The sequence below is a fragment of the Eublepharis macularius genome, chromosome 10, assembly GCF_028583425.1.
Source record: "Eublepharis macularius isolate TG4126 chromosome 10, MPM_Emac_v1.0, whole genome shotgun sequence".
NCBI classification, from domain to species: domain Eukaryota; kingdom Metazoa; phylum Chordata; class Lepidosauria; order Squamata; family Eublepharidae; genus Eublepharis; species Eublepharis macularius.
Window position 1 is genome coordinate 6,307,376 of NC_072799.1, and position 22,020 is coordinate 6,329,395.

General features: G+C 44.9%; 1 protein-coding gene across 3 annotated transcripts in view; it reads right to left on the reverse strand.

The window, feature by feature from the left end:
• PTPRA (protein tyrosine phosphatase receptor type A) overlaps window positions 1-20,515 on the reverse strand; it is a 199,335-nt gene extending 178,820 nt beyond the window's left edge. For all 3 annotated transcript variants that reach the window (XM_054990372.1, XM_054990369.1, XM_054990371.1), the window contains exon 1: window positions 20,215-20,515. The gene's annotated coding sequence lies outside the window, so the exon portion shown is untranslated. The remainder of the gene's footprint in view (window positions 1-20,214) is intronic.
• Window positions 20,516-22,020: the final 1,505 nt, after the last annotated feature.

Here is a 22,020-nt window from a genome sequence, read left to right on the forward strand (position 1 = left end):
AAGGGGGGTGGTTGTCACAGATATCATATTATTTTCTCCTCTTGGCCCTGCTCGGAGAAATGAAACAGGCAGCAACACAACCCATTAAGGCAACTGCAAAGACAAGCCCAGAGTTAATTGTCCAGCCTGGCTCACCGCTTATCTCCTCTACCTGACTGGCAGGTCCATTCTTTAAAATAATCAGACCTACATAATCTACAGTTCATCCCAGACTTGCTGCTGAGTATCGGAAAGGCTTTTGGGGAAACCAACCTGTGACAATGAGATATTAACCCCTGGATTATTTTTCTGATCAGAATTGGCTCATGTGAGGGGACATACAACACAACGGAGCCAAAGTTATACACTAGATTCCATCATTTTCCTTGGAGCAATATAACCATAGGCCTAACTCTTCCCACTCGAAATAAATAAGCCTTAAATGCTTAGCTTAACTGGATCAAACCCACTTTTGCAATGCTGATGAAATTTCACCATGTCCTATTTAGGCTGCCAGGAGGAACCTTACTGAAGATTATCCATGGTTGCCACTTCAATATATTTTATATGAATAATAATGTGACAGGGTGAACAACAGTAGTTAAAACAAATTACCCAGGAATGAGAAATGATATCCCTGATGCACAAAGAGAGTACTGGGTAAGAAAGGAATAAACACAAGGATTGAGCTACAAGAGCAAGATTGGAAGACCTCAACTCATCTTCTCCTGCAGCCGCAGAAGTACGTAGGTGTGCTCTACTCTCTACCCCACTCTCCTGGCTTTCCGCCCTGAGCCTGCTGGCGTGAGGAGGGTGGAATATAAACCTAATAAAATAAATAAATAAATTTCCGCAAACGATGCAAAACTGAATTATTCAAAAAAGGCTTTTCACTCACATGGGAGGGCTGTATTGTAGGGAGGGAATCTCAGATGCTTCGCTAATGAGTTAGGGACCGTAGACTTCACCGCTATGTTGCCTTACATATTATCTGCTGCTTTAAATATGTACTCCTATGTACTACCTGTGCTTTATGTTGTCCAATGTCAATCCTAGAAGTTATTTATGTTCTGTTCCGGTATTTTCTTCTACTTTGTACTGGATTCTTGCTAATGCTATGTCTTTTAAAACTTGTATCTATTTACGCTATGGCATTATTTATGGAAATGTCCTTGACACTGTGTGGAAATGTCCTTGATACTGAATGGAAATGTACTTGATGTACTGTATAGAAATGTACTTGATACTGATCATACTAAACTCGTACTGTGTAATCCGCCTTGAGTCTCAGTGAGAAAGGCAGACTATAAATGACATAAATAAAAATAAAATACTCCAAGTTCAGAGAACAACAGTGCAATCACACAGTACAACATCCAGTATGAACTGATTATATGGCTCAGAATATGACCCCAAACTTTTTGCAACACACATTGACAGCAGATGTGCCAGGTTTCCTTAGCCAAACACATCAGTGCGCAGAGGATAACCTCCAAAAGGTAGAAAGCTTTCCAACTGCTGCTCAAAACCAAGCAACCTTAAAAAGCCGTGTTATGTGTACACACTCAACTGGCATCTCAAGCCACCTTACACGCATTTCCATGAAGGATGGAATACAGTACTGGACACTGGACACAGCATCCCCAGAATCTCAAGGTCCAACAACATGGGATACTGGTCAGCCCATGTCTTTAAAGATGGGCCTCCCCATCTGGAAGCGAGAGGGGTCAACCTGAAAAGGAAAGATGCTGCCAGAAGTTGCTGAAGCCGTCCCCAGACCTGTGGTTTATCGCCCTGAAAAATCACCCCAACAGCACTTTTCCTGCACCCAAGAAACAGGTTACAGGAAGTTGGGCTTGTAAAAAAAAAAGTGCTTGGGGGCTGGGGGGTGGGCAGCTTGAGAAGGTTACAAGTATCAAGACAGTTTCTACACTGATGCCGCCTCCTCTGCTCTTTAAAACATGACCCCCACACAGTCACTTACTGTGCATGAGATTGGGGCGGGCTTCTGTTCAAAAACATATTGCCAGTTTTAAGGCTCCTAGCCCCCTCAAGAGGGCAAAAAGATGCCCCGCCTGCCTAATTTCAAGTCTCATGAAATCTCTAAAGTTAAGACGGCAAACCCTGTAATTATCTCTGGTTGTGCATGTGTATCTTATCAGTATTCTGCATAGCTTCTTACCCTTCCCCGTGACTAGCAGAGGCAGAAGTAGGAAAAGAAAAAAGCTCATTGACGTAGTTTGTATTAAAAAATAGGTTGCATAATTCAGTCTGCTTGGCATAGATTTTGGTTGCCTCGGTGCAGAAATTTTAAATGCTACAGACAGAATGACCGCAGTGTTCCAAAGACGCCCATTTTCTCCAATTCCTGCACTTATTGTTTTGTGTTCATGTGATAAACATATGCATATGAGTCATGCATATAGAATATTGAGTGTTCTTGGATTTCAGAGCAAGTGTCCATAGATACCAATGAATACTTATACATTCAGGTGAGTTAAGTACTATTTTTTTTCTGGACTGTGCCACTTCAGGATGCAGGTGGGGGAACTCCATGTTTGAAAGTTCCCTCTGCCCCACCTAAAAAAATCCAAAACCAAATGTGAATATGCCCAGGAGCAGATCTGATACAAGAAAAAGTCTTGCCTGAACCTTGGATGTGTATTAACTTGTTCAGCTCACAATTATCTAGATGCTCTCCCTCCTCCTGACCCAAAAGTGGTCAGTCGTATCTCAACTATCCAAAAATGCTAGCTCATTTCAGTAGCAGTGTCAGCTGCATGGGTGACCTAGAGAGGGATCCCTGGTGATGTTATCAATATATCTAGTTCAACACAGCTATATCCATGGATACTTACAATCCAGAGACTGTACCCACAATAGACAAGGAAGATCTTTCTACAAAACCCCATATTTGCAGAGAGAGACAGCGGGAGCGGGAGAGAGGGGGAGAGGGAGAAAAGACAGGCAGGAAGACAGATGCAATACCTGTAGCTTTAAGAAATGAATACATTTCCTGTTGCTAGGAAACCACAACAGTATTGCAAGCCTTCAAGGCCTGGTCAGGACAGACTGCTTGCTGCTATTCAACAGCAGCCACCTCAGAAAAGTCAATGTGGTGTACTGCTGGCTTTCAGACTAGAATCTGGGAAACCCAAGTTCAAATCTCTACTCTGCCATGAAAGCTCACTGGGTACCTGGGCCAGCGACACATGCTCAGCTTAACCTACCCCACAAGGTTATTGTGCAAATAAAATGGAGGAAAGGAGTATGATGTAAGCTACTTTGCATCCCCACTGTGGAGAAAAGCAGGCTATAAATGAATTAATTAATAAATATATATCTGAAGGAGGGGGCAGATAAAGGGAGGTTGGTGGGTGTGTGGGAAGAAGAGGAGATAGCAGGGAAAGGCGAGGCTATGGGAACTGCCAGGAGGAGGGGAAGAGGAAATAGTGTGAGGAGGAGGAATACAAGGAAAGTGAGGTCACTTCCCCCACCAAAAAAGCTTCCCCACTGAGTAACTGGGCTCACCCTGGCTGATACCACATAACTTGGCTGGACTTTTTCCAGGGAGAGGGAAGGAGGGAACGCTAAAGAAAGGGGGAAACAGATAAAGGTAGGTTGGTGAGGGGGAAGGCGAGAAGGAAGCAGGAAAAAGGGAAAGGGTATAGAGGGTTTGGGGAAAGGGAAATAGTGAGGGAGAGGAATACGAGTCCCCACCCTTGCCACAAGTCCTTGCAGGTCCCCTCGCCTTGCTTCTCACTATTTTAGACAGGATACACATTTCGATGCCTTTTGGGCATGGAGAGAAAACTGTTCAATGGTTCACTTTCCAACTACATGCAGCCAGGGCGCATTGTTCTCACAAGGCCCACCTGTCTGGCTCTGCCGAACACCATCTACCTGCTCCTGAAGGGAAAAAAAAAGATGTAGAAACACACTTTCTAGGGAAAAATATAAAATGAGACAAAGTGCTAGAAAAAGTCAGATATCTATCTCATCCGATTTGTTGCTTCTAAAACACACCCTTGCTCCGCATATTAACCCCAAGCATAAAGAATCCAGATTATAGTCCCTCGAGACCCCATCAACCATGCTTGCCACACACACAAAAAAAGTAGTCCAAACAAATTACATATTACAGAAGAAAGGCAAACCAGCCTTTGGAGTCATATTCAGTCAGATTCAGGAGAAAAATTATTTCCTGATCCAAATATAGCAAACCCTTGTCAGGAAGCAAAGCCATCTAAGAGGCACTATGTCAGATATTATTGGTCCTCCAAACACAAGTATGACGTACACAAAAAAATCCTCCCTCTAATTGGCATGATTCTGACTTCCCTGGGGATTGAAAAAAAAACCTTTCCTGACCTCAACAAGCCATAATCGGAGCAGTGTAAAATTTATAAATTATCTCCCCTAAAGGGGTGAGGGGTGTGAAATCAAATACATTTAGGTATTTTATGTATTTTAGGTTAGCAGAAATGCAAGACAGGTTCTTAGTTAGAATCTGCTAGCAATATTGTAGGAAGCAGCAGGTAATGACTCCATAGGGAAAGAATCCCAGTTAATTTATAATAATCTAATTTGACCGGAGAACTTAACATATGTTTGGATTGTACCTGCTGAGAGCTTAAGGCAGCATTTCTCAAACTTCTAGAGCCTTTCATCTCCTACTCATTCTACTTTCTGAAGGCCCCAACCCGGTATTCATCATGTATTCCACATGTGACTTTGCAAAAATTTCTACACAGCTCTGTGCACCGAGGATAGTAACTTCACAACGGTATCTGAAGTTCTTTTCTCCATATCTCTAATCCCTTCTAAAAACAGAACAGCAGCTCTTCCCAAATTAGGCAAAGCCAAAGGAGCAAGTATCACCACAAATTCAATGGTGATTTTCTGCTGGAAGGCATTCAGTCCAACTGGAGGGATGGAGGAAAACGCCAGCCCTCTAGGGATCCTACCCCCGCCCCCCACCCACCCCAATTTCAGCACAATAAACCACCATTGGTCCCCAAGAAGGGGGACCGATGCCCCACAGATTGACAACCAACTTAAGCGCAGAGCAGGAGAGAACTGTAGGTGGTAAATTGAAAGTTAAGAGGCATTTTACTAAAACGGGTTAAGAACTTTACCTTGCATTGGAAGTAAAGAAAGCTGTTACCTAACATGAAGAAATTGGTTTTGAGAAGTTTAACACCACCAACCTCTGCACTGTAATCCTTCACTCCTACCTCCACTATTTCTAGGATTTAAATTTCATGTTTAAAAAAAGAAAAAGAAAAAAAGCAAGCAGATGGCAAAAATTTTGGCCTATTGCCATAATAAGTGCCATGCAATTCTTCATCCTCATTTGTGGGTGAAGCACAGGGTATTTTGCAAAATCCAAAGCCTGCATGATAGCTGCTTGCAACACTGCATTTTTGACACACACTTTGCAAGCATGCAACTCCATTGGGGACCAAATGAAATAAGGTTCTACAAGATCTCACTAGATCCTTCTACTCTGTATTGGCTTATTTACCTGCTCAGACCTTCAAAGAAAGATTTAGGAGCAGGTACTGGGCTGGAAGAAACCATTTGATGTTGCCCTCTGTTTGATAGATAATACTGCATCAACACGTTTAAGCAATACTCTAGTTATAAGAAAGGTTTCCTTTTGGGAAATAATGTTAATTTTAAACGGCTGTGGTACAAAGTTCAGCAGACACCACTTCGAATGGGCAGGGGCTATCCCAGAACTCCATGTTCTAAATTCTCTATATACACACCCACACGCACACCACTCCCAAAAAGCCACCCAATTGAGGGTACAACTTAACAAGCTGCAGAGAGTCTGTGATTCAACCTAAAGAGATCTTTAAGGTTTAGTAGCTGCAACCCCTCCCCACCAAAAAATACACTGGATCAGGGCCACAGCATTAGGGGAGGGGAGGTTTAGCCCTTCTCTCTATGGCATCCCCCCCCCTTCTAAATAACTCCTGCCTGCTACTGTGTACCCTGCTGGGGAACATGTGTACTCATTTTTCTGCAGTATAGTTTGTGGGACAATGCAGATTGGAAAAGACCACAAAATGTTTTTGTTTAAAAAAATCTTATTTTGATTCCAATACAATTTGATGGCTCCTCCTCTGATACAAAAATTTTAAGATAGTGGGAGACCCAATCGCAGATCTCTTGCGTCTCAGAGACTCGCACCCCGAGATTTCCACTCAAGCAAAAGCTCATTCATAGGCATTCCATAGCGTAGTTACCTAAACGGGATGGAATATATATTTTAATCCACTTTTCAGACATAAGCAATTCTTGGCAATTAAAATTAAACACGCAATGCCATAAGCAATTCTTGTCAATTAAAATTAAACACGCAATGCCACTGACAGGTACTGTCTGCATATGAAATTACTTCTTGCAGAGCCAAGCAAGAGAAAGGAAGCCAGCTTAACAACGCCAGAATAAGAGAGATGAGCAGTTAACAGGCATTTAAGACTCAGCTGGGGCTAACCTGATCTTGCTGTGCTCGTGATTTTGAATGGACGGAACCGTGGCAATTACGCCTAGAGGCCACAGTCCGCTCCCATTCTCACAACTGACACAATATTTCACTGCATCTTTCTTTACCCGATAAGCTAAACTTGTCTTTGGCTGAATTTCTTACTATTTACTTCAAGGAATTGAGCCTCCGTGAATACTGAAGGACAGACCTACTTCCAAGCCCCATCGTATGGAAGACCCGCAACTAATGTGATATTTTGGTTTATAAAATGTACTATTATAGATACTGTGTGTTGCCAGGATTTTAATTTAATTTAGCTATGGGGAATTGGGGAGGAAAGAATTTTTAACGGCACTATATTGGTCGTGTCCAGCATACGATTCCCCCATGTGGGAATTGTCCAAAAATTTTCTCAGAGAGTCAAGGGTCACTCCATCCCAGGCGCACACACTCCCTACAAAAGTGGTCTTTTGCCCCAACTGAAAAATTCCTGTACATAGCCAATAAGCACACTGCAGATACCACCCTACAGTTGGACTAAATCAACAAATGCCTATACGTGCACTTTTTCTGTGATGGCCCCACCTTGTGGAATGACCTGCCTGAGGAGGTCAGGAAAGCTCCCACTCTCCTAGCTTTCCACAGACTATGCAAGACTGAAATATTTAGGAGGGTCTTCTACTCAGATTATAGGGCTGTGTCATAAGAAATAATTCTAAGAGATAACTTCGAAAGAGACAGGGACTGTAGACTAGGCTACTGAGTACTGTCTGCTGATGTAGATATGCTCCTACTGGGTAATTCAACTTTGCTAAAGATGTCACATTCAGGGCTCATTTTGAGGGGGAACACACAGGAACGCAGTTCCGGTAGTTCTCCAAAGAGGTCACATGTTAGGTGGCCCTGCCCACCTGATTTTTGGCCATTTTGGGCCTGTTTTGGCCTGGATTTGGCCCAAAATGTCCAGGATCAGGCCTAAAATAGTCAGGACTGGTCCCAAAACGGCCAGGATCGGGCCTCTGGCGGGTGGTGGATCACTCTCCCACTCAGCAACAACCCGATTCTGACCATTTGGGGCCCCTTTTCGGCCATTTTCAGCCCCTTTTTGCCATTCTGGGCCCAATTTCGGCCCTGAATGGCCAGGATTGGGTCCAAAACAGCCAGGATAAGTGATGGCAAGAGGTGTGGCATATGCTAATGAGTTGTACTAATGAGTTATGCTAATGAGTTCCTCCAGCTCTTTTTCTACAAAATGACCCCTGGTCACATTAATTTCTTACGCCATAATTCTTTCATCTAAGTGTTCAGCTTTCTGCTAGTTTTCAAATTTGCAGCTATCATATCTTATTGTATCCGTTTTCATTGAATGTTTTATAGATCATATTGCATGTTTGTGATTGCCTAGCTACTGATTATATTGTTTTCACTTGCAATACATAATCACCCTGGATCTAGGTGAGAAAGGCAGACTATAAATTTAAAAAAAAAACAACAATGATAAGGAGCTGTGGCTTAGCTGCAGAGCATCAATTCAAGATTCAATCCCCAGCATCTCCTGTTAAGAGGATCAGGTAGAAGGTAACGTGAAAGACTTCTACCTGAGTACTCAGAGAGCCCCTGCCAGTCTCAGCAGACAACACTGACCTTGATGGGCCAAGGGTCTGGATTCAGTAAAAGGCAACTTCATGTGTGTTCAAACCTCTGCGCGTACACCTATGAAACAAACTGCTGGCGCTCTGCCAGGCAGCGGCGAGAGAAGGAAGAGCTAGAGGACAGAATACTTTTAAAAGCTTTCCATCCACATGTGTTTCTGAGACTCCTCTGCTGGAAAACACATTGGGCACAATCTTCCACCGGATGTAGGGGTGATGATCATGGAGCCAGCAGATCCCCAACACCACAGAGAACTTCACGCTAGGGCTTACTAGAAAGGCTCTTTCCTCCCAGTGACTCCCCATCCCCACGGGGGTTAACTCCGCCTCATAACTGGGAGGGGTCCCCTTCATAGGGGTTCCATCCATCTGCTCAAACCGACTCTGGTAACTTCACCAGGTCGAGTCCCAAGCCTGTTACTAAGGCAGGCGCTATTAAGTCTCTGCTACACCCCGAGTCTATTAAGGCCCAGACCCTGATATGAGTCCCCTTCTTTGGGTTTACTAAGGTGATAGGGATGAAAAACAAAACTCGCTGCGGTCTCACCATTTGCGGCACCGGCTTCTCTGAGACCTGCTGCTTGGCACCCCCACAGGGTGATTATTGTTGTGGGGATAATAATAACACCTTTGTAAACCGCTCTGAGTGTTAAGTTGCCGTGAAGGGTGATATATAAATCAAATATTATTATCTGCAACACCACATATTGGTTCGCGAGCAACACCACATATTGGTTCGCAGAGACACATATCTAATACATATGATTAGCATGTACAAAGGAAAAAGATGGAAGTTTTTGCAGATTAATCCAGAGTTTTAAAAAGATGGATTTTACCACTGCACTATAAAAGCAGCTCCGCAGTACCAAAGAAACAGCACCTTGGATCAACGTGGCATCATGATCCGGTTATTAAATATACTCAAGATTAAACATCAGTGTGAATCTCAACTATAATTAAAAAACAGCACAATACTGGATGATTGCCCTACGTACCAAGTGCCATGTAGCTCAGAAGACTCTCCCATTCAGAAAAATGTTCCCACATTTGGGAGTTAAGTTTTTGCTCCCCATATTGTCCACCAGCCTGGAGCAATAACTCTATAAACCAAGGAAAAGGGATGACCTTATACCCGTCAGATGCAAGCCGTTCACAATCATTCAGCATCAGGTTAGTGGAAAGGAGGCCGCACCTGGATGTGCTTCCACTCTGTACTTAAACAAAGGGGAGAGCGAGGTTGCCTTCTAAAGCTGCCTGCAGCCAAATCCAGCCATCCTTTCTCAAGGGTGGGAATAACACAGGTGTAGAGAAAGCCCTTGATCTTTCTGGTGTCCATTGTTGCTCCTTTCCTTCACCATTTCCCTACCTCCCATCTTTTTCACTTTGCAAGTAGAAACCAGGATCTCATATCCTTGGGATCAAGTCTAATTTTTCCACTCTTTTAAAATACACATGTGGCTTTATAGCACTTGAAGCAAACAGGAACAACACAACAGCAAATGTTAAGTTTGTATATATATACAGTTATATATATATATATATATATATATATATATATATATATATATATATATATATATATATATATATATATATATATATATATATATATATATATATATATATATATATAAAGGCAAGCATCCTGACTGACTCATCAACGCCCAGCCCAAACCCCTGTACCTAGAAACGTGAAATTTGGGGAGGACGTTCCTTTTGTGATGTAGAGGCTCACTGAGAAGGGATTTTAAGAAATTCGCTCCCTAAGGGGGTAAAAAGGGGTAAAATGTGTTTTTCCATAGGGATACAGCTTCCCTGTGTGGCTGGCAGGCTGCTGCCTGCCTGCACCGCCTCCCACTGCCAGCTTGGTCACTCTTACCTGATTGGGCCAGCCTTTCAAGGTCATTTGCATATGCAGGCTGATTAGGACTCACAACATTCCACACCTCATCCCCCCGACAGTTGGAACACAGAGGTCATTTGCATATGCAGCCTGATTGGTCCTCACCCCCCACATTCTAAACAGTATGGAGTTGCTATTGGGAGTCATTGAATGTGTCCTGAGGTAAAACATACCTCCCAACCCCAAAATGTTACATACCCATAAGTAGTATAATTGGATTTATAGTAGTTAAATACCGTAGCAAAGCACGGGTATCAAGCTAGTAATAACATATTAATAACAATAGCATTTGAATCCTGGCCTATGGTTCAGTAGCAACACACAATCGTCATCTTCAACACTTCAGGTCTGTACCCTTTGTCACTATTCTACATATTGACTTCATTTATACCCTGCCTTTCTCCCTAAGGGGGACCCCAAAGTGGCTGACATCAGTCTCCCTTCCTCCATTTTATCCTCACAAGAACCCTGTGAGGTAGGTTAGGCTGAGAGTGCGACTGGCCCAAGGTCATCCGATAAGCTTCAGTGGCAGAGTGGGGATTCTTCGTCCAACACTTTAACCACTACAACACACAATGCTAATCCAGAAACCACAATTTTGTTTATAAAAGTCAATTGTGTGTTTATGCTTTGCATTTAAACATTAACACACAAGTCTTGCTAACAAATAAAACCACACAATTCAGAGACCATTTTGGATTCTACGGGGCCGACCATGAAATTTGGAACTCCTAAACAACCAACAAACCCAACCCATTCGAATCCTATCCGTACACCATGCTTATTTACATAAATAGGACCTGAAGTAACGCCCGTTTGTGCAAAAGAGCAGCTTCCAAGATAACAGTACCAATGAAGAAGTAAACTTGTTTCCCAAACTCTGGCCTGATCAATATTTGCAAACTCTGAACAGAATTTTTTTTACCAAGCACAAGTTTAGTAACTGTCACAGAACAACTAAAAATAAGTATTCCCAGTATTAAGGAAAAAGCCATTTTAGTGCCTGGGCTGTTATACTTAAATAAAAGAAATCACTCAACGTGCAGAGACTGCGTGAATTCCACAGGCAGACAGTCCAATCCCTGCTCTGATCCTGGCCAAACACGACTGGGTTTTGCCAACTGCAACATCAACTGGAAGACAGATGTTAACGGCAGTCTTAAGAAACTGTGGAGATGTGCGCCCATTTAGTCCTTAAACCACTGCATCTTTCCCCAGCAACCGGAATGGTGGCTGTTCTCCATGCTTCGTAACTTACTTTTTGCTTACAAATTCCAGCCGTCTCCGCTCCAGAAAGACCGACCTGAAGCTTCTCTCTATACAAGCAAAAAAACCCTGTCCCCGCCATCTGTTAGACTGTTTTGCAGCACTAAGCATGGCAGGTTCCAGCGATCCATCCGCACTGTCCCCTCCCAGCCCAGTCCATTATTCCTCCCTCTCTTCTAGAAATCCCCAGACAAAAAAAAAACAGAAAAGAAAACCCACAAGCATTTTCACAGCATCCGGTACATTCTCAGCCAAACTTTCCCAAAGCAGTAGGGAGAGGGGAGTTTAATTTCTAATCTAACATACCCAAGTTTAAGCACTGGAGAACTGCATCCAGCTTCGGAGGCCCACGGCGGGGCCAGACCTTCAACAACAAATCAGCACCTCCGTAGCACACAAACCAAAAGAAGAAAGAAAAAAAAAAAGGATGGAAAATCGATGGAGAGCAGAAGACATTAAAATGGGCCAGGATTCCTTTCACATCAATATCTGCTGTTCCCAGGTTTTAATGTCATTCTATATTTAGAATGAGAAAGAAAAAGAATCACTCCCTTCCTTCCTGTCACTTTTTCCATCCCTGGATGACACCCCAGAACACCGAAAATAAGTCCATTACATCTGAACTACTTTCCCCTTTCTATGCAACTTCCAAGTTGCAGAGAAGCCTGCGCTGTTAGAAGAGGGTAGCGCATGGGCAGCAAAATATCAGATTTATTTGGAGATTGGAGCATTCCTTCTTCCCCAAAAGTTTGACCGTTTATGAGTGAAAACAGGAGTGAAGAATCGGAAGACGGAAGTAGAAGATTATACTCAAAGGAGAGGTTTGAACGTAGGAGGGGGGCAAAAGCTGAGATTTAAAATGGCACTCGTTCAGATTTTGCCAAAAAGAGCAATGAGGAAAATGAAGCCATAATAATTTAAAAAAAAATGCAACCTGGTCTTGTCACACCTGTAATCAACTACATCCCCAAACCTCCACCACCATTACCTTTCTCGTTGTTTCCTTATACTGTAAGAAGATTGTTATCCATATACTCATCTGTCATACCCTATCAGTTTCAGTTATTAGTTTGGGTTACACTTCTTGCATCAGGACATAACAGGGTCCTTCCTGGGATTTAAAGTCCTCCCCCACCCCACCCACTGCAACAGAACAAGAGGAAGAACTTCCACTCTTATTCCATGTGACATTTCCACAAGCAAAGTTGCGGCTTTCTTCATGAAGCTTGCAAAGGAATGTTTTGATTGCCTCCACGCTAATTGCATTCTGTCCCCTTGTGATATATGTCCCCTTCTTTCCTCTCTCTCTTCTCCCCTCCTCTTCTGTATCTGCCCAGTTTGGATCAGGCATCTGACGAAGAGAACTTGATTCTCGAAAGCTTATGCTACAATAAAATTGGTTAGTCTTAAAGGTGCTACTGGACTCTTTTTGATTTTGCTACTACAGACTAACACGGCTAACTCCTCTGGATTCATGAAGCTTAACTGCTATAAACAAGGCCTCCTCTGTCATTGTACGCTTTATAGTTCACTGGGACAGCCGAAGCATGAGGACTCGTTTCAGCTGCCTTCAAAATTACAGAGATTGGTGGTAACGTCTGGTGGAACCAGTCCAATAAGCGGTGTCATCTGACTATTTTGGATGTGGTGCGAACAAGTTCATATTTGTTAACACAGGCTTGTAAGTAGCCTCTCGTCTGCTCTGCTCTGGATAGTGAGACAGGCAAATGGGGTTTCTTGTTGCTGTCATGCCGTCAAGAGGCAGCCAACTTAATGGCAACCCTGCAGGGTTTTCAAGACAAGAATCTAACAGAGGGGTTTTGTCATTGCCTGCCCCTGCGTGGCGACCCTGGTCCTCTCAATGGTCTCCCATCCAAGTAATGACCAGACCTGACCCTGTTTAGCTTCTGGGATTGGATAAGATGGGGCTACCTGGCCCATTCAGGTCAGGGCTAAGAATTGGCTTCAAAGATATATTCTCTTTAGGAATGCACTGTTATTCTCCCCCAACCATCTCCAATGTGCCACAAATAACTAGCGTAGATAAGTGTAAGTGACCAGGTAAGCTAGAACTGTTCTATTTTTGGTGGTATGATAATTTGTGGACTTACTTGTTTGGTTGTACCACCATCATATGTGAGATGCTGTTATTCCCTTGTAGTAACATGGCCAAAGTTGGAAACATACACCCCAAAGACAAAACAACATTTTCCAGGGTATAATTTTCTTCAGCCAAAGCTCCCTTTGTCAGATACAAATGAAAGTGAACGTGGGTTAGGCTGACTATAGATCACCCAGTGAACTTTATGGTTGAGTAGAGATTCAAACCCAGATCTCTTAGATCCTAGTCCAACACTCTAACTACTACACCATGCTGGCATCTCATCGGCCACTGTGCAAAAGAGGACGCTGGACCAAGAGTGCAATCCTAAACATAGTTACTCCCGTCTAATCCCAGTGAAATCAATGGGCTTAGACTGGAGTAACTTTTCTTAGGACTGCACTGTAATTGCCATTGGTCTGGCCCAGCTCAGCTACTCTATAATTTCGTATGATTTTAAACATTATATACATTTCTCACCAGGGCCATCTGCGTTCTCCAGCGCAGGCTTCCTCACTTCCTCAAAACTCAAGAAGTCAGCGGAGCTTTCAGAATTTGAAATACAGTCATTCCGGCATCCGTATTTATCTCCAGGTCACGTTATCACAGTTTTATTTCTTGTAGCCATTACCACTCAAAACAGGCCCTTAAAAAAAAATTTAACCTAGATATTGCTCTGCATGTTTCAACCAGTGCAGTAAGAACTGGGAGGCTGAGTGCCAGATTTCACTCCCTGCCATCAGCGGCTGCCAGTTCAGAGGCAAGAGGAGAGACGGAGAACTCCAAAGACAGGATAAGACAGCAGCACATGCCAGGGAACAGAAGTAAGGCCCCAGCCCATCACCTTACATGGTTTTAATTTCAAGCATTTCCCAAAAAATATGATCCTTTCCCCTCTCGCTGTAACCAATCAAATAAAACGAGCTGCTGACTAGGGAACTATCTCGCACTCCGACGATTTCAATTTAAACGATAAGATTATTAGTAGAACCAGAAGGCAGAACTTCCCAGTGGGCTAAGTACTGTGCCTTAACAATAAATAACCATGAGACACGCCCTACCGTAAAATTATTGTTTCATATTTGGGTGAGAGCAAGACAATTTTAAAAGGACATTGAGCGGTCACTTATCCCTCGACAGTAGTATTATAAGGCCACAAAACAGATGCTCTTCAGAAATAAAGGTAATGCCATTGCTGTAGAATTAACACCACCACCACCACCCCCAGGCGTACCAGAGAAAAAAGCAAAAGCGATGGAGCAGGACTGGGTCCACCAAGCTTTCTCAGGGTCAAATGCTCTCTCTTCACAAAGGATCAGGCTAGGCTGGAGAAACCGGCACGTAACTCGAAAAAAACTTCCAATGCCTAAGCCACCCTATCGCTAGAGCTTTAGGCAAATAAGAGTTTCAATACACACAATAAAACCAGCAAGGAAAAATTCACACAAGGCCTTGCAAGCAGAGACAAGACACAGAAGGAAAGCAAACAGACCAGATGAGATCTTGACTTTGGGGTGACCAAAAGGCGTGAAAGCCTCCAACGGGGAGACAGAACTTTAAGAAGAAAAGTTTTGCAAGCCTTACTTTCAGGTGCATGTTGCATGAAACTTTACTATGACACCCTCTGTGCAACACTGAATAGAACAAATTTCATCTACAGCACAGAAAAAAGAAACACATCTTTTTACTTATTACTTAGCCTCGGTTACCACGGCACTTCCTGCTTTCCATCTTCCATTCTAGCCAGACAGGAAGCTCGTCATCCCGACTAGTGGATGGAAAGTTAGACTTGCATGTGAAGGGCTGGTTCCGGGAGGCCCAATGTGGGCTCCAGAAAATGTCCAATGGAAACAAAGTCCACGGAAAACAGAGAACTTCCACATTTACTGCCTCAACTGGATGCCAAAAGCCATTCACTCTATCGCCCATGGAGACCTTTTTGGGCACGAAAACTGTCAAACTGGAGAAGCTGGATGGTTTCCCCTTTCAGCCCCACAGGACTGTGTTCCTAATCCATCAGGATAGTTGCATGCTACTACTTCTGGTGGGCTTATGTGTAAACCTACTATAAATCCATCCCTAGCCAGGCTTCAGTTAAAGTTTCAACAGCCATAAAATTATGGGAGAAGAGCACTGAGCCACACATAATCCTCGTACTTGCTCAAAGCTGACAGCCTCTGGACTGGGATGACAAAGCACACAGCCGCCACACCCTTCTCGGCATCTAAGTAAGCAAAGAGCTATACCCCCACAGCTCCACGGTATGATGGATTTGTGTTACAGTCTCACTTAACTGGAAACGAAAAGTTTCACTATAAGACAACACGACTGTTTGTGCACCCTGGAACCTAACAAGAGTTGATCTACTCTGATCTACTAAATGCAGTGAGAACAAGGGTAATTCTAGCAAGAACCAAACTTTTACGAACTTTTATGTTCCAAGTCAGAAAACAATATGTCACTGCCCTCGGTCAGCAATGCGTCTCTAGGGGGCCCAGATCTTTTCCGGAACATCAGCTCTGGAGAGACCAGGCTGGATTTCATTCTGCTGTGAAATGCGCCCTGACTCCCGATAGCTGCTCTGCAAAGAAGGAAGACAAGCAAAGAGAGCCCTTTCCTAATCTACCCCTGAGCTCATACCATAAATACTGCCTTTGAGGAATTAATTTCAGATGAGGCCAGGGAGGCAAACATCTTTCTGCCCTTTAACTGGAAACATCCCTGTGTGGAAAAGGTAGTTCCAATAACTGTGTCTGCTCCCTCTCGGCGGCCACTTCCTTCGGCGTTCATTTCTCCATGGGGTTGTGCCAGTGCTGGGGCAACTGCCTAGGGTACTGCCCATCCTTGCCCCTTACTCCTGCTGAGCTCTTAGGGCAAGTACACACTCAAAAGAGCACCTATCTAAATCTCCAAGAGCAAAACCGAGGGCACATTGTTACAAATATGAACATCTGACAAAGCAAAGATCAGCAAGCACATATTCTCCACACCGCCGAACTCTCTTTCCAGAATGGAAGAGGTCTGGCTCTCCTATTTCAGACATCAGTAACCCAGAGGAATTTCCCCTCCTTTATAACATCACTGTGTGCTGCATGGATCAGGTTGTCAGGGGCAATAACCCAGCCCTGCAAGAATGCTCACAAACAGTATCTAGCCACCTGGCCACACACCCCTAAATAATCCTCTGCAGCACGTTGGCAGGACTGTAAGAAAAATAACACCAACTTTCATCCGATTCACAGAAGATTCCTGGCTGGTCCTTCGAAGGAATTTCTTACTCACCGCTGGTTACTAGGCAAATTGCAAGCCTGCAAATAACCTGAATGCTGGATTAAGAGATAATTGGGCCTTTTTCACTAACCAGACTAGCAACTGCCTCTCTGACCTTCATACCACAATATTCCTTCTGCCTGCACACTAACAATTAATATACAACAGAGACCTGCAATTTAAGTGCCCTCCCTTACCTTCATTCTCCCCGGCAGTTTCCTATATGTCAGGAGAACATGCTCTGATCCAAAGGCAGTTTTACTTTGGTGGCAGATAACTACTTCATAGTAAGGCCAAACCTACTCACCACACACACACACACGAACAAAAAGCCTTTTCTTTCAGACACACCAGGTTCCACCTGCTGGAGTCCCCTCTCACCCAGCACAGTAGGCACCCACGGCTCGACTGAACATACCAGAAGTGAAAGAAGTTTGTCACACATCCAAATTCAGCTTCGAACCACCAGCATTTTGGACCCCCACCAGAGAACATAAGCTATAAACCTCGTGGCTTTTATGTCTTGACAAGTCTGTTTCTTAACTCAATTATTCCATGCTCAGTGAAAAAAAAGATGCACATTCCCAAACTTCAGGTCCAGTAGCGCCTTAAAGACCCAACGAGATTTCCAGGATATGAGTTTTCAAGAGTCAAAGCTCTTTGTCAGATAAGAGCTTTGAGTCTCAAAAGCTCATACCATGGAAATCTAGCCGGTCTTTAAGGCGTTACTGTGCTCTTCTACTACAGACCAACATGGCTACCCACCTGAAACTATTCCTAAACTTGTAAACAAAAACGGCGAGAGGCACAAAAAAGTGTTCAAAGATGACAATAGGAGAGAAAAGGAGGAATGTGTCTAAATTAGATGGTTATCTAATACAAGGCATCAGGCAGCCATCACAGACAAAGCTAGCTTTACTTTAAGAGGACATATCTATTCAGACAGGTAGCCAGATAATGTTACAAAGCATAGCTGCCATTTGCTAATGATAACAACCACCACCTCTAGTTTCTTGGAAAATCTTTAAGGAAGATTTTCTCTCGAGAACGGCAGGAGGATTCTATAGAGCTGTTGTGTAGAAAAAACCTTTTCCCACCAAACACCTGTTGTCATAATATATATTCCAAGTCCCACATCCAAGGGTAGCCAAGATCTCCCTCCTGCAGAATCTTATTTAGAGAAATCAAAGGCTTTGTTAACACACTGTCCGAAGGTGTGATCTTTTACATGGGGCAATATGGACAGAAATGACACATCTGACTAAGGAAACTATCTATTCAGTTCAAAACCTGGGCCTCTGAGAAGCGCTCCAAGAAACTTTGGAAGGGAATGGGCTGCCCAGCAATCTATTCAGCAGCAGGGATGTCTGCGCTATCACAGAGCATGCACATTGGACAGTCTCTATAAAGCTGCTGGACACCACGTGCTCCGTGGTCGGTGGCTCAGAAACCAGGCCCGCACACTTCAGAAACTGAGGAACACAAAATGGGCATTTAAAGACACTTCGTAACGTCAGATGGCTTTAACACCCATGCTGCTTTGGAGACGGCAAGGTCTACAGTGAAACAGAATGGCTTCACAAAGAGGTCTGGGGGAAAGAAATAGCAAATGCCTGCAGATGGGTGCCTCTTTTTCAATGCATAACATACTAACCTCGTTCAAAGTGAGAAACCCTTTTACCAATATACAAACCCCAATGTTTATTGCGACAGAGAAATAGTATAGCAGAAGAGAGGGAGAAAAACACGCCTGCAATAAAGGTACACCCCTCCATTAAAACCAGCCTTTAAATACATATTTAAGCAACCGGACGACAAGAGGAAGAGTAACTGAAGAGGGTAATCTGGATAGTGATGGAAGAGAAATTGTTGCCCTTGACCCAGAATTATGCTTAAAATGAGCTTAATATCACAAACTCAGTGCACCATAATATCAATTAAAAGAAACTACACACACCATCGGAGATACAGAGGAGTCAGCCGTGTTAGTCTGTAGTAGCAGAATCAAAAAGAGTCCAGCAGCACCACCAAGACCATACAATTCCACTGCAGCACAAGCCTTCGATAACCACAGCCCTCCCCGCCAGACGCACTTAACATTACAAAACATGTTTTTAAAGAGTACAGATTCAGCTCTCAACTCCGGCTCAACAACTAGCTTTGCTGGACAGCCACGCAGAGGTCAAAGCCCCAATTCCCACCACACTCACACCCAATGCTCTGCTGCCAAGATCGGTTGCTACAAAAGCAACACCATTTTTCAGCCTCTCAGTTGTCAACCAGGGTTGGAACACTCCCCCAGACACCTATTACAGAGCAGGATTCAGCTCTCGGGCCTCCCATCCCCGACTGTAGGCCCAGAATCCTGCAGAAACAGACAAACTGTGAAATCCTAAGCAGAGTTACTCCAGTCCAAGCCCACTGAAATCAGTGGACATAGAGACTGGAGTAACTCTGTTTAGGATTTCACTGTAACAATACCTGAGGAGGTGGGGGAAGAGAAAAGACATTCCATCTCTATCTCCTGAGGAGAGCGAGACACAAGGCATTTTTTTAAAAAATCAGAAAAATTACACCTTGCAATAAGAACCACCCACTGAAAGACCCTCTTGCATTAACCCCCTCAAAGCACCCCCCACTGGATACTATTCCCCTCCCTTGAGGAGTTTAGGGAGATTTGGGGGGGGCAGAAAAGTGGTACTAGAATAGTATGCAAACACACTTGGGAGGAAACTCCCTCTGATCCAGGGCCATACTACACCTTTCCAAAATCAGTAGATGGAAATGAAAACGGGAAGGCAGAGGGATTTATTGGAAAAGAAAGGTGTCTTGCGATAAGAGCCACCCACACGCTCTTACCTTAATCCCTTCCAAGCGCCCCATGCCTGCACAGGAGCTAACCCCCAACACCCCAATTCAGTTTGAGGAACGTGATGTGTGGGGGGGGGGGGGAGAATGGTGCTAGAATAGCATGCAAACCTACTTGGAAACAAACTCCCTCTGATCTGGGATTTCCAAATCCAGCAGATGGAAATGGAAAGGGGAAGGCAGTAGGATTTGCTGAGAAAGATGCCTTGCGATAAGGGGTGGGGGAGAGATATGGTGCTAGAATAGCATGCAAACCTACTTGGAAACAAACTCCCTCTGATCTGGGATTTCCAAATCCAAAAGATGGAAATGGAAAAAAACAAGGTGGGGGGAACACAAGCTTATGCAAACAGCCTTGACAATATAAGCACCCACTTCTGAACCCGGAGAGCGGAGCTGACCTCTCCTACGAGCTTAACTGTTGCAAGTGGGGGAACTTAGTGGTGGGGGAGGGTAAGAAGCTAGAGATGCCTTTGCACCAGAAGACCACCCACCCATTCGGGGGGGGGGAGAGAATATCAGAAGGGGCTGGGCACACCCTCCAGCCCCCCCCAATTAAGTTGGAGGGGCGAGTCAGTTTCCCTGCATTTCCCCGACTCCTGGTGGTGGGCGTGGCAAAAGGAAGAGGGCGGAGCTCCCGGGTGTTTTTTTTAAAGGAGGAATGACTCAGACTTACCGTTGCCAGGCGACGCGGGAGGGGAGGGGGACGAGGGGGCTGCGCGCGCACTCTCCCCTCAGAGCGCCCGGGCCGGGGGGCTCCTCCAGTCCCCGCGGCTGCTGCTGAAGCGGCTCCTCCCCTGGCCGAGCGGCGGCTGCCCAGCCCGCCCGCCGCCTCCGCGGTGCCGCTCCATGCAGGGCGGAGGGGAGGAGAGGGCGGAGGGGCGTCCGGGAACCGGCAGCGGCGGCTCCTCCGGGTCGAGGCGGTTCTGGTCGTCCGCAGCCTTCGCCTTCCCTTCCCGCCTGAGGCGCCTCCTCGCCTTCCCCTCAGCGGCGGCGCCGCCTCCCTCTTGCCTCAGCCCACACGCGGGCCCGTGCAAGGCGCCCGCTCATTGGCCCGCTGGGACGGGGGCGCTGATTGGCTACGGCGCGCCAGCTCGCCCCGCCCCTGCTGGTCGCGGGAGGAGGAATCCCGCGCGCCCAGCCTCCTGCTTCCAACGGAGGGCAGCAGGGAATGGGGAGGGGGGGGCGGCTTGCCTCCTCTGCTCGTTAGTAAGACGAGCTGCACCTATAGACCATTAGAGTCCCTAAACAAAGTCAGTGTTACTGTTATCCCCACAATACAGCTAGGGAGTTGGGCTGAGAGGAGGGGCTCACCCAAGGCCAGCTGCTGAGCTCATGGCAAGAGTGGGAGTCGAACCAGCAGGGTGCTGATTGGCATCCCAACCACTTAACTACTGTGCTACTGCAGTTGCTGAGGCTGCCAGTTTCCCGGGATTAATTGCAACTGGTCTCCAGGTGAGGAAAATAAGTTCCCCTGGAGAAAATGGCTCATTTGGAAGGTGGATTATATGGCATTATACCCAGCTGAGGTCCCTCCCCAGGATCCACTGCCCCCCCCAAAAAAATCTTCAGGCGTTTCCAAAAACCAGGACATTCCACCAAAGACTTAAAGGTCACTGTAGTTCAACAGAAACCTTTCAAAAACAAAATCCAAGGGGAAGCTGCTGAATTGGAATTCATATGTAAATTTGACTCTGTCAAGCTGGGACTGAATAGGGACTATGAATGGTTATGTCATTATCAGAGGTAACTGATTTCCTTAACAGAAGCAAGCTGATCTCCATATCAGAAGGAGCTGTTTGCATCTACTCCGCCCTCCCCTCTCCTCCTCTATATCTGACCAGTTTCTTTTTGCCCTCCATGCATCTGACGAAGAGAACTGTGATTCTCGAAAGCGTATGCTACAATAAAATTGGTTAGTCTTAAAGGTGCTACTGGACTCTTTTTGATTTTGCAAATATGGACGTCAACCCTAATTTCCCTTAAAATAATAACGGCGCTTGTATACCACTCCTCTAGACCGATTAGTGCCCCCTCAGAGTGCTGAATAAAGTCAGTGTTATCCCCATAGTGCAGCTGAGGAGCTGAAGCTGACTTACCCAAAGCCACTTGCTGAGCTCAGGGCAGTAGTGGGATTCAAACCAACAAAATGCTGATTTACAGTCCAGTCACTTAACCACTAAGCTACAGCAAATGTCTACAGTACCACTGGAACAAATATGGATAAATGGCATGGGTCCAGGGGCTGAAATTGAGAGGGCGAAGGGGTGAAATTACCCCCTCTCCCCTCCTTTAGATATTCTTGATTATCTGCAGTCCAGTCACTTAACCATTATGCTACAGCAGCTCTTTCCACATTCCCAGCACTTTGTATTCCAGAGTCCCTTCTGTCTCTGGACGTGGAAGGCTAGTCATGGCTAATAATGAGGGTTGCCATCTCTGGGTCGGGTAGAGTGGCCAATCTCCAGGTGGTGGCTGGAGA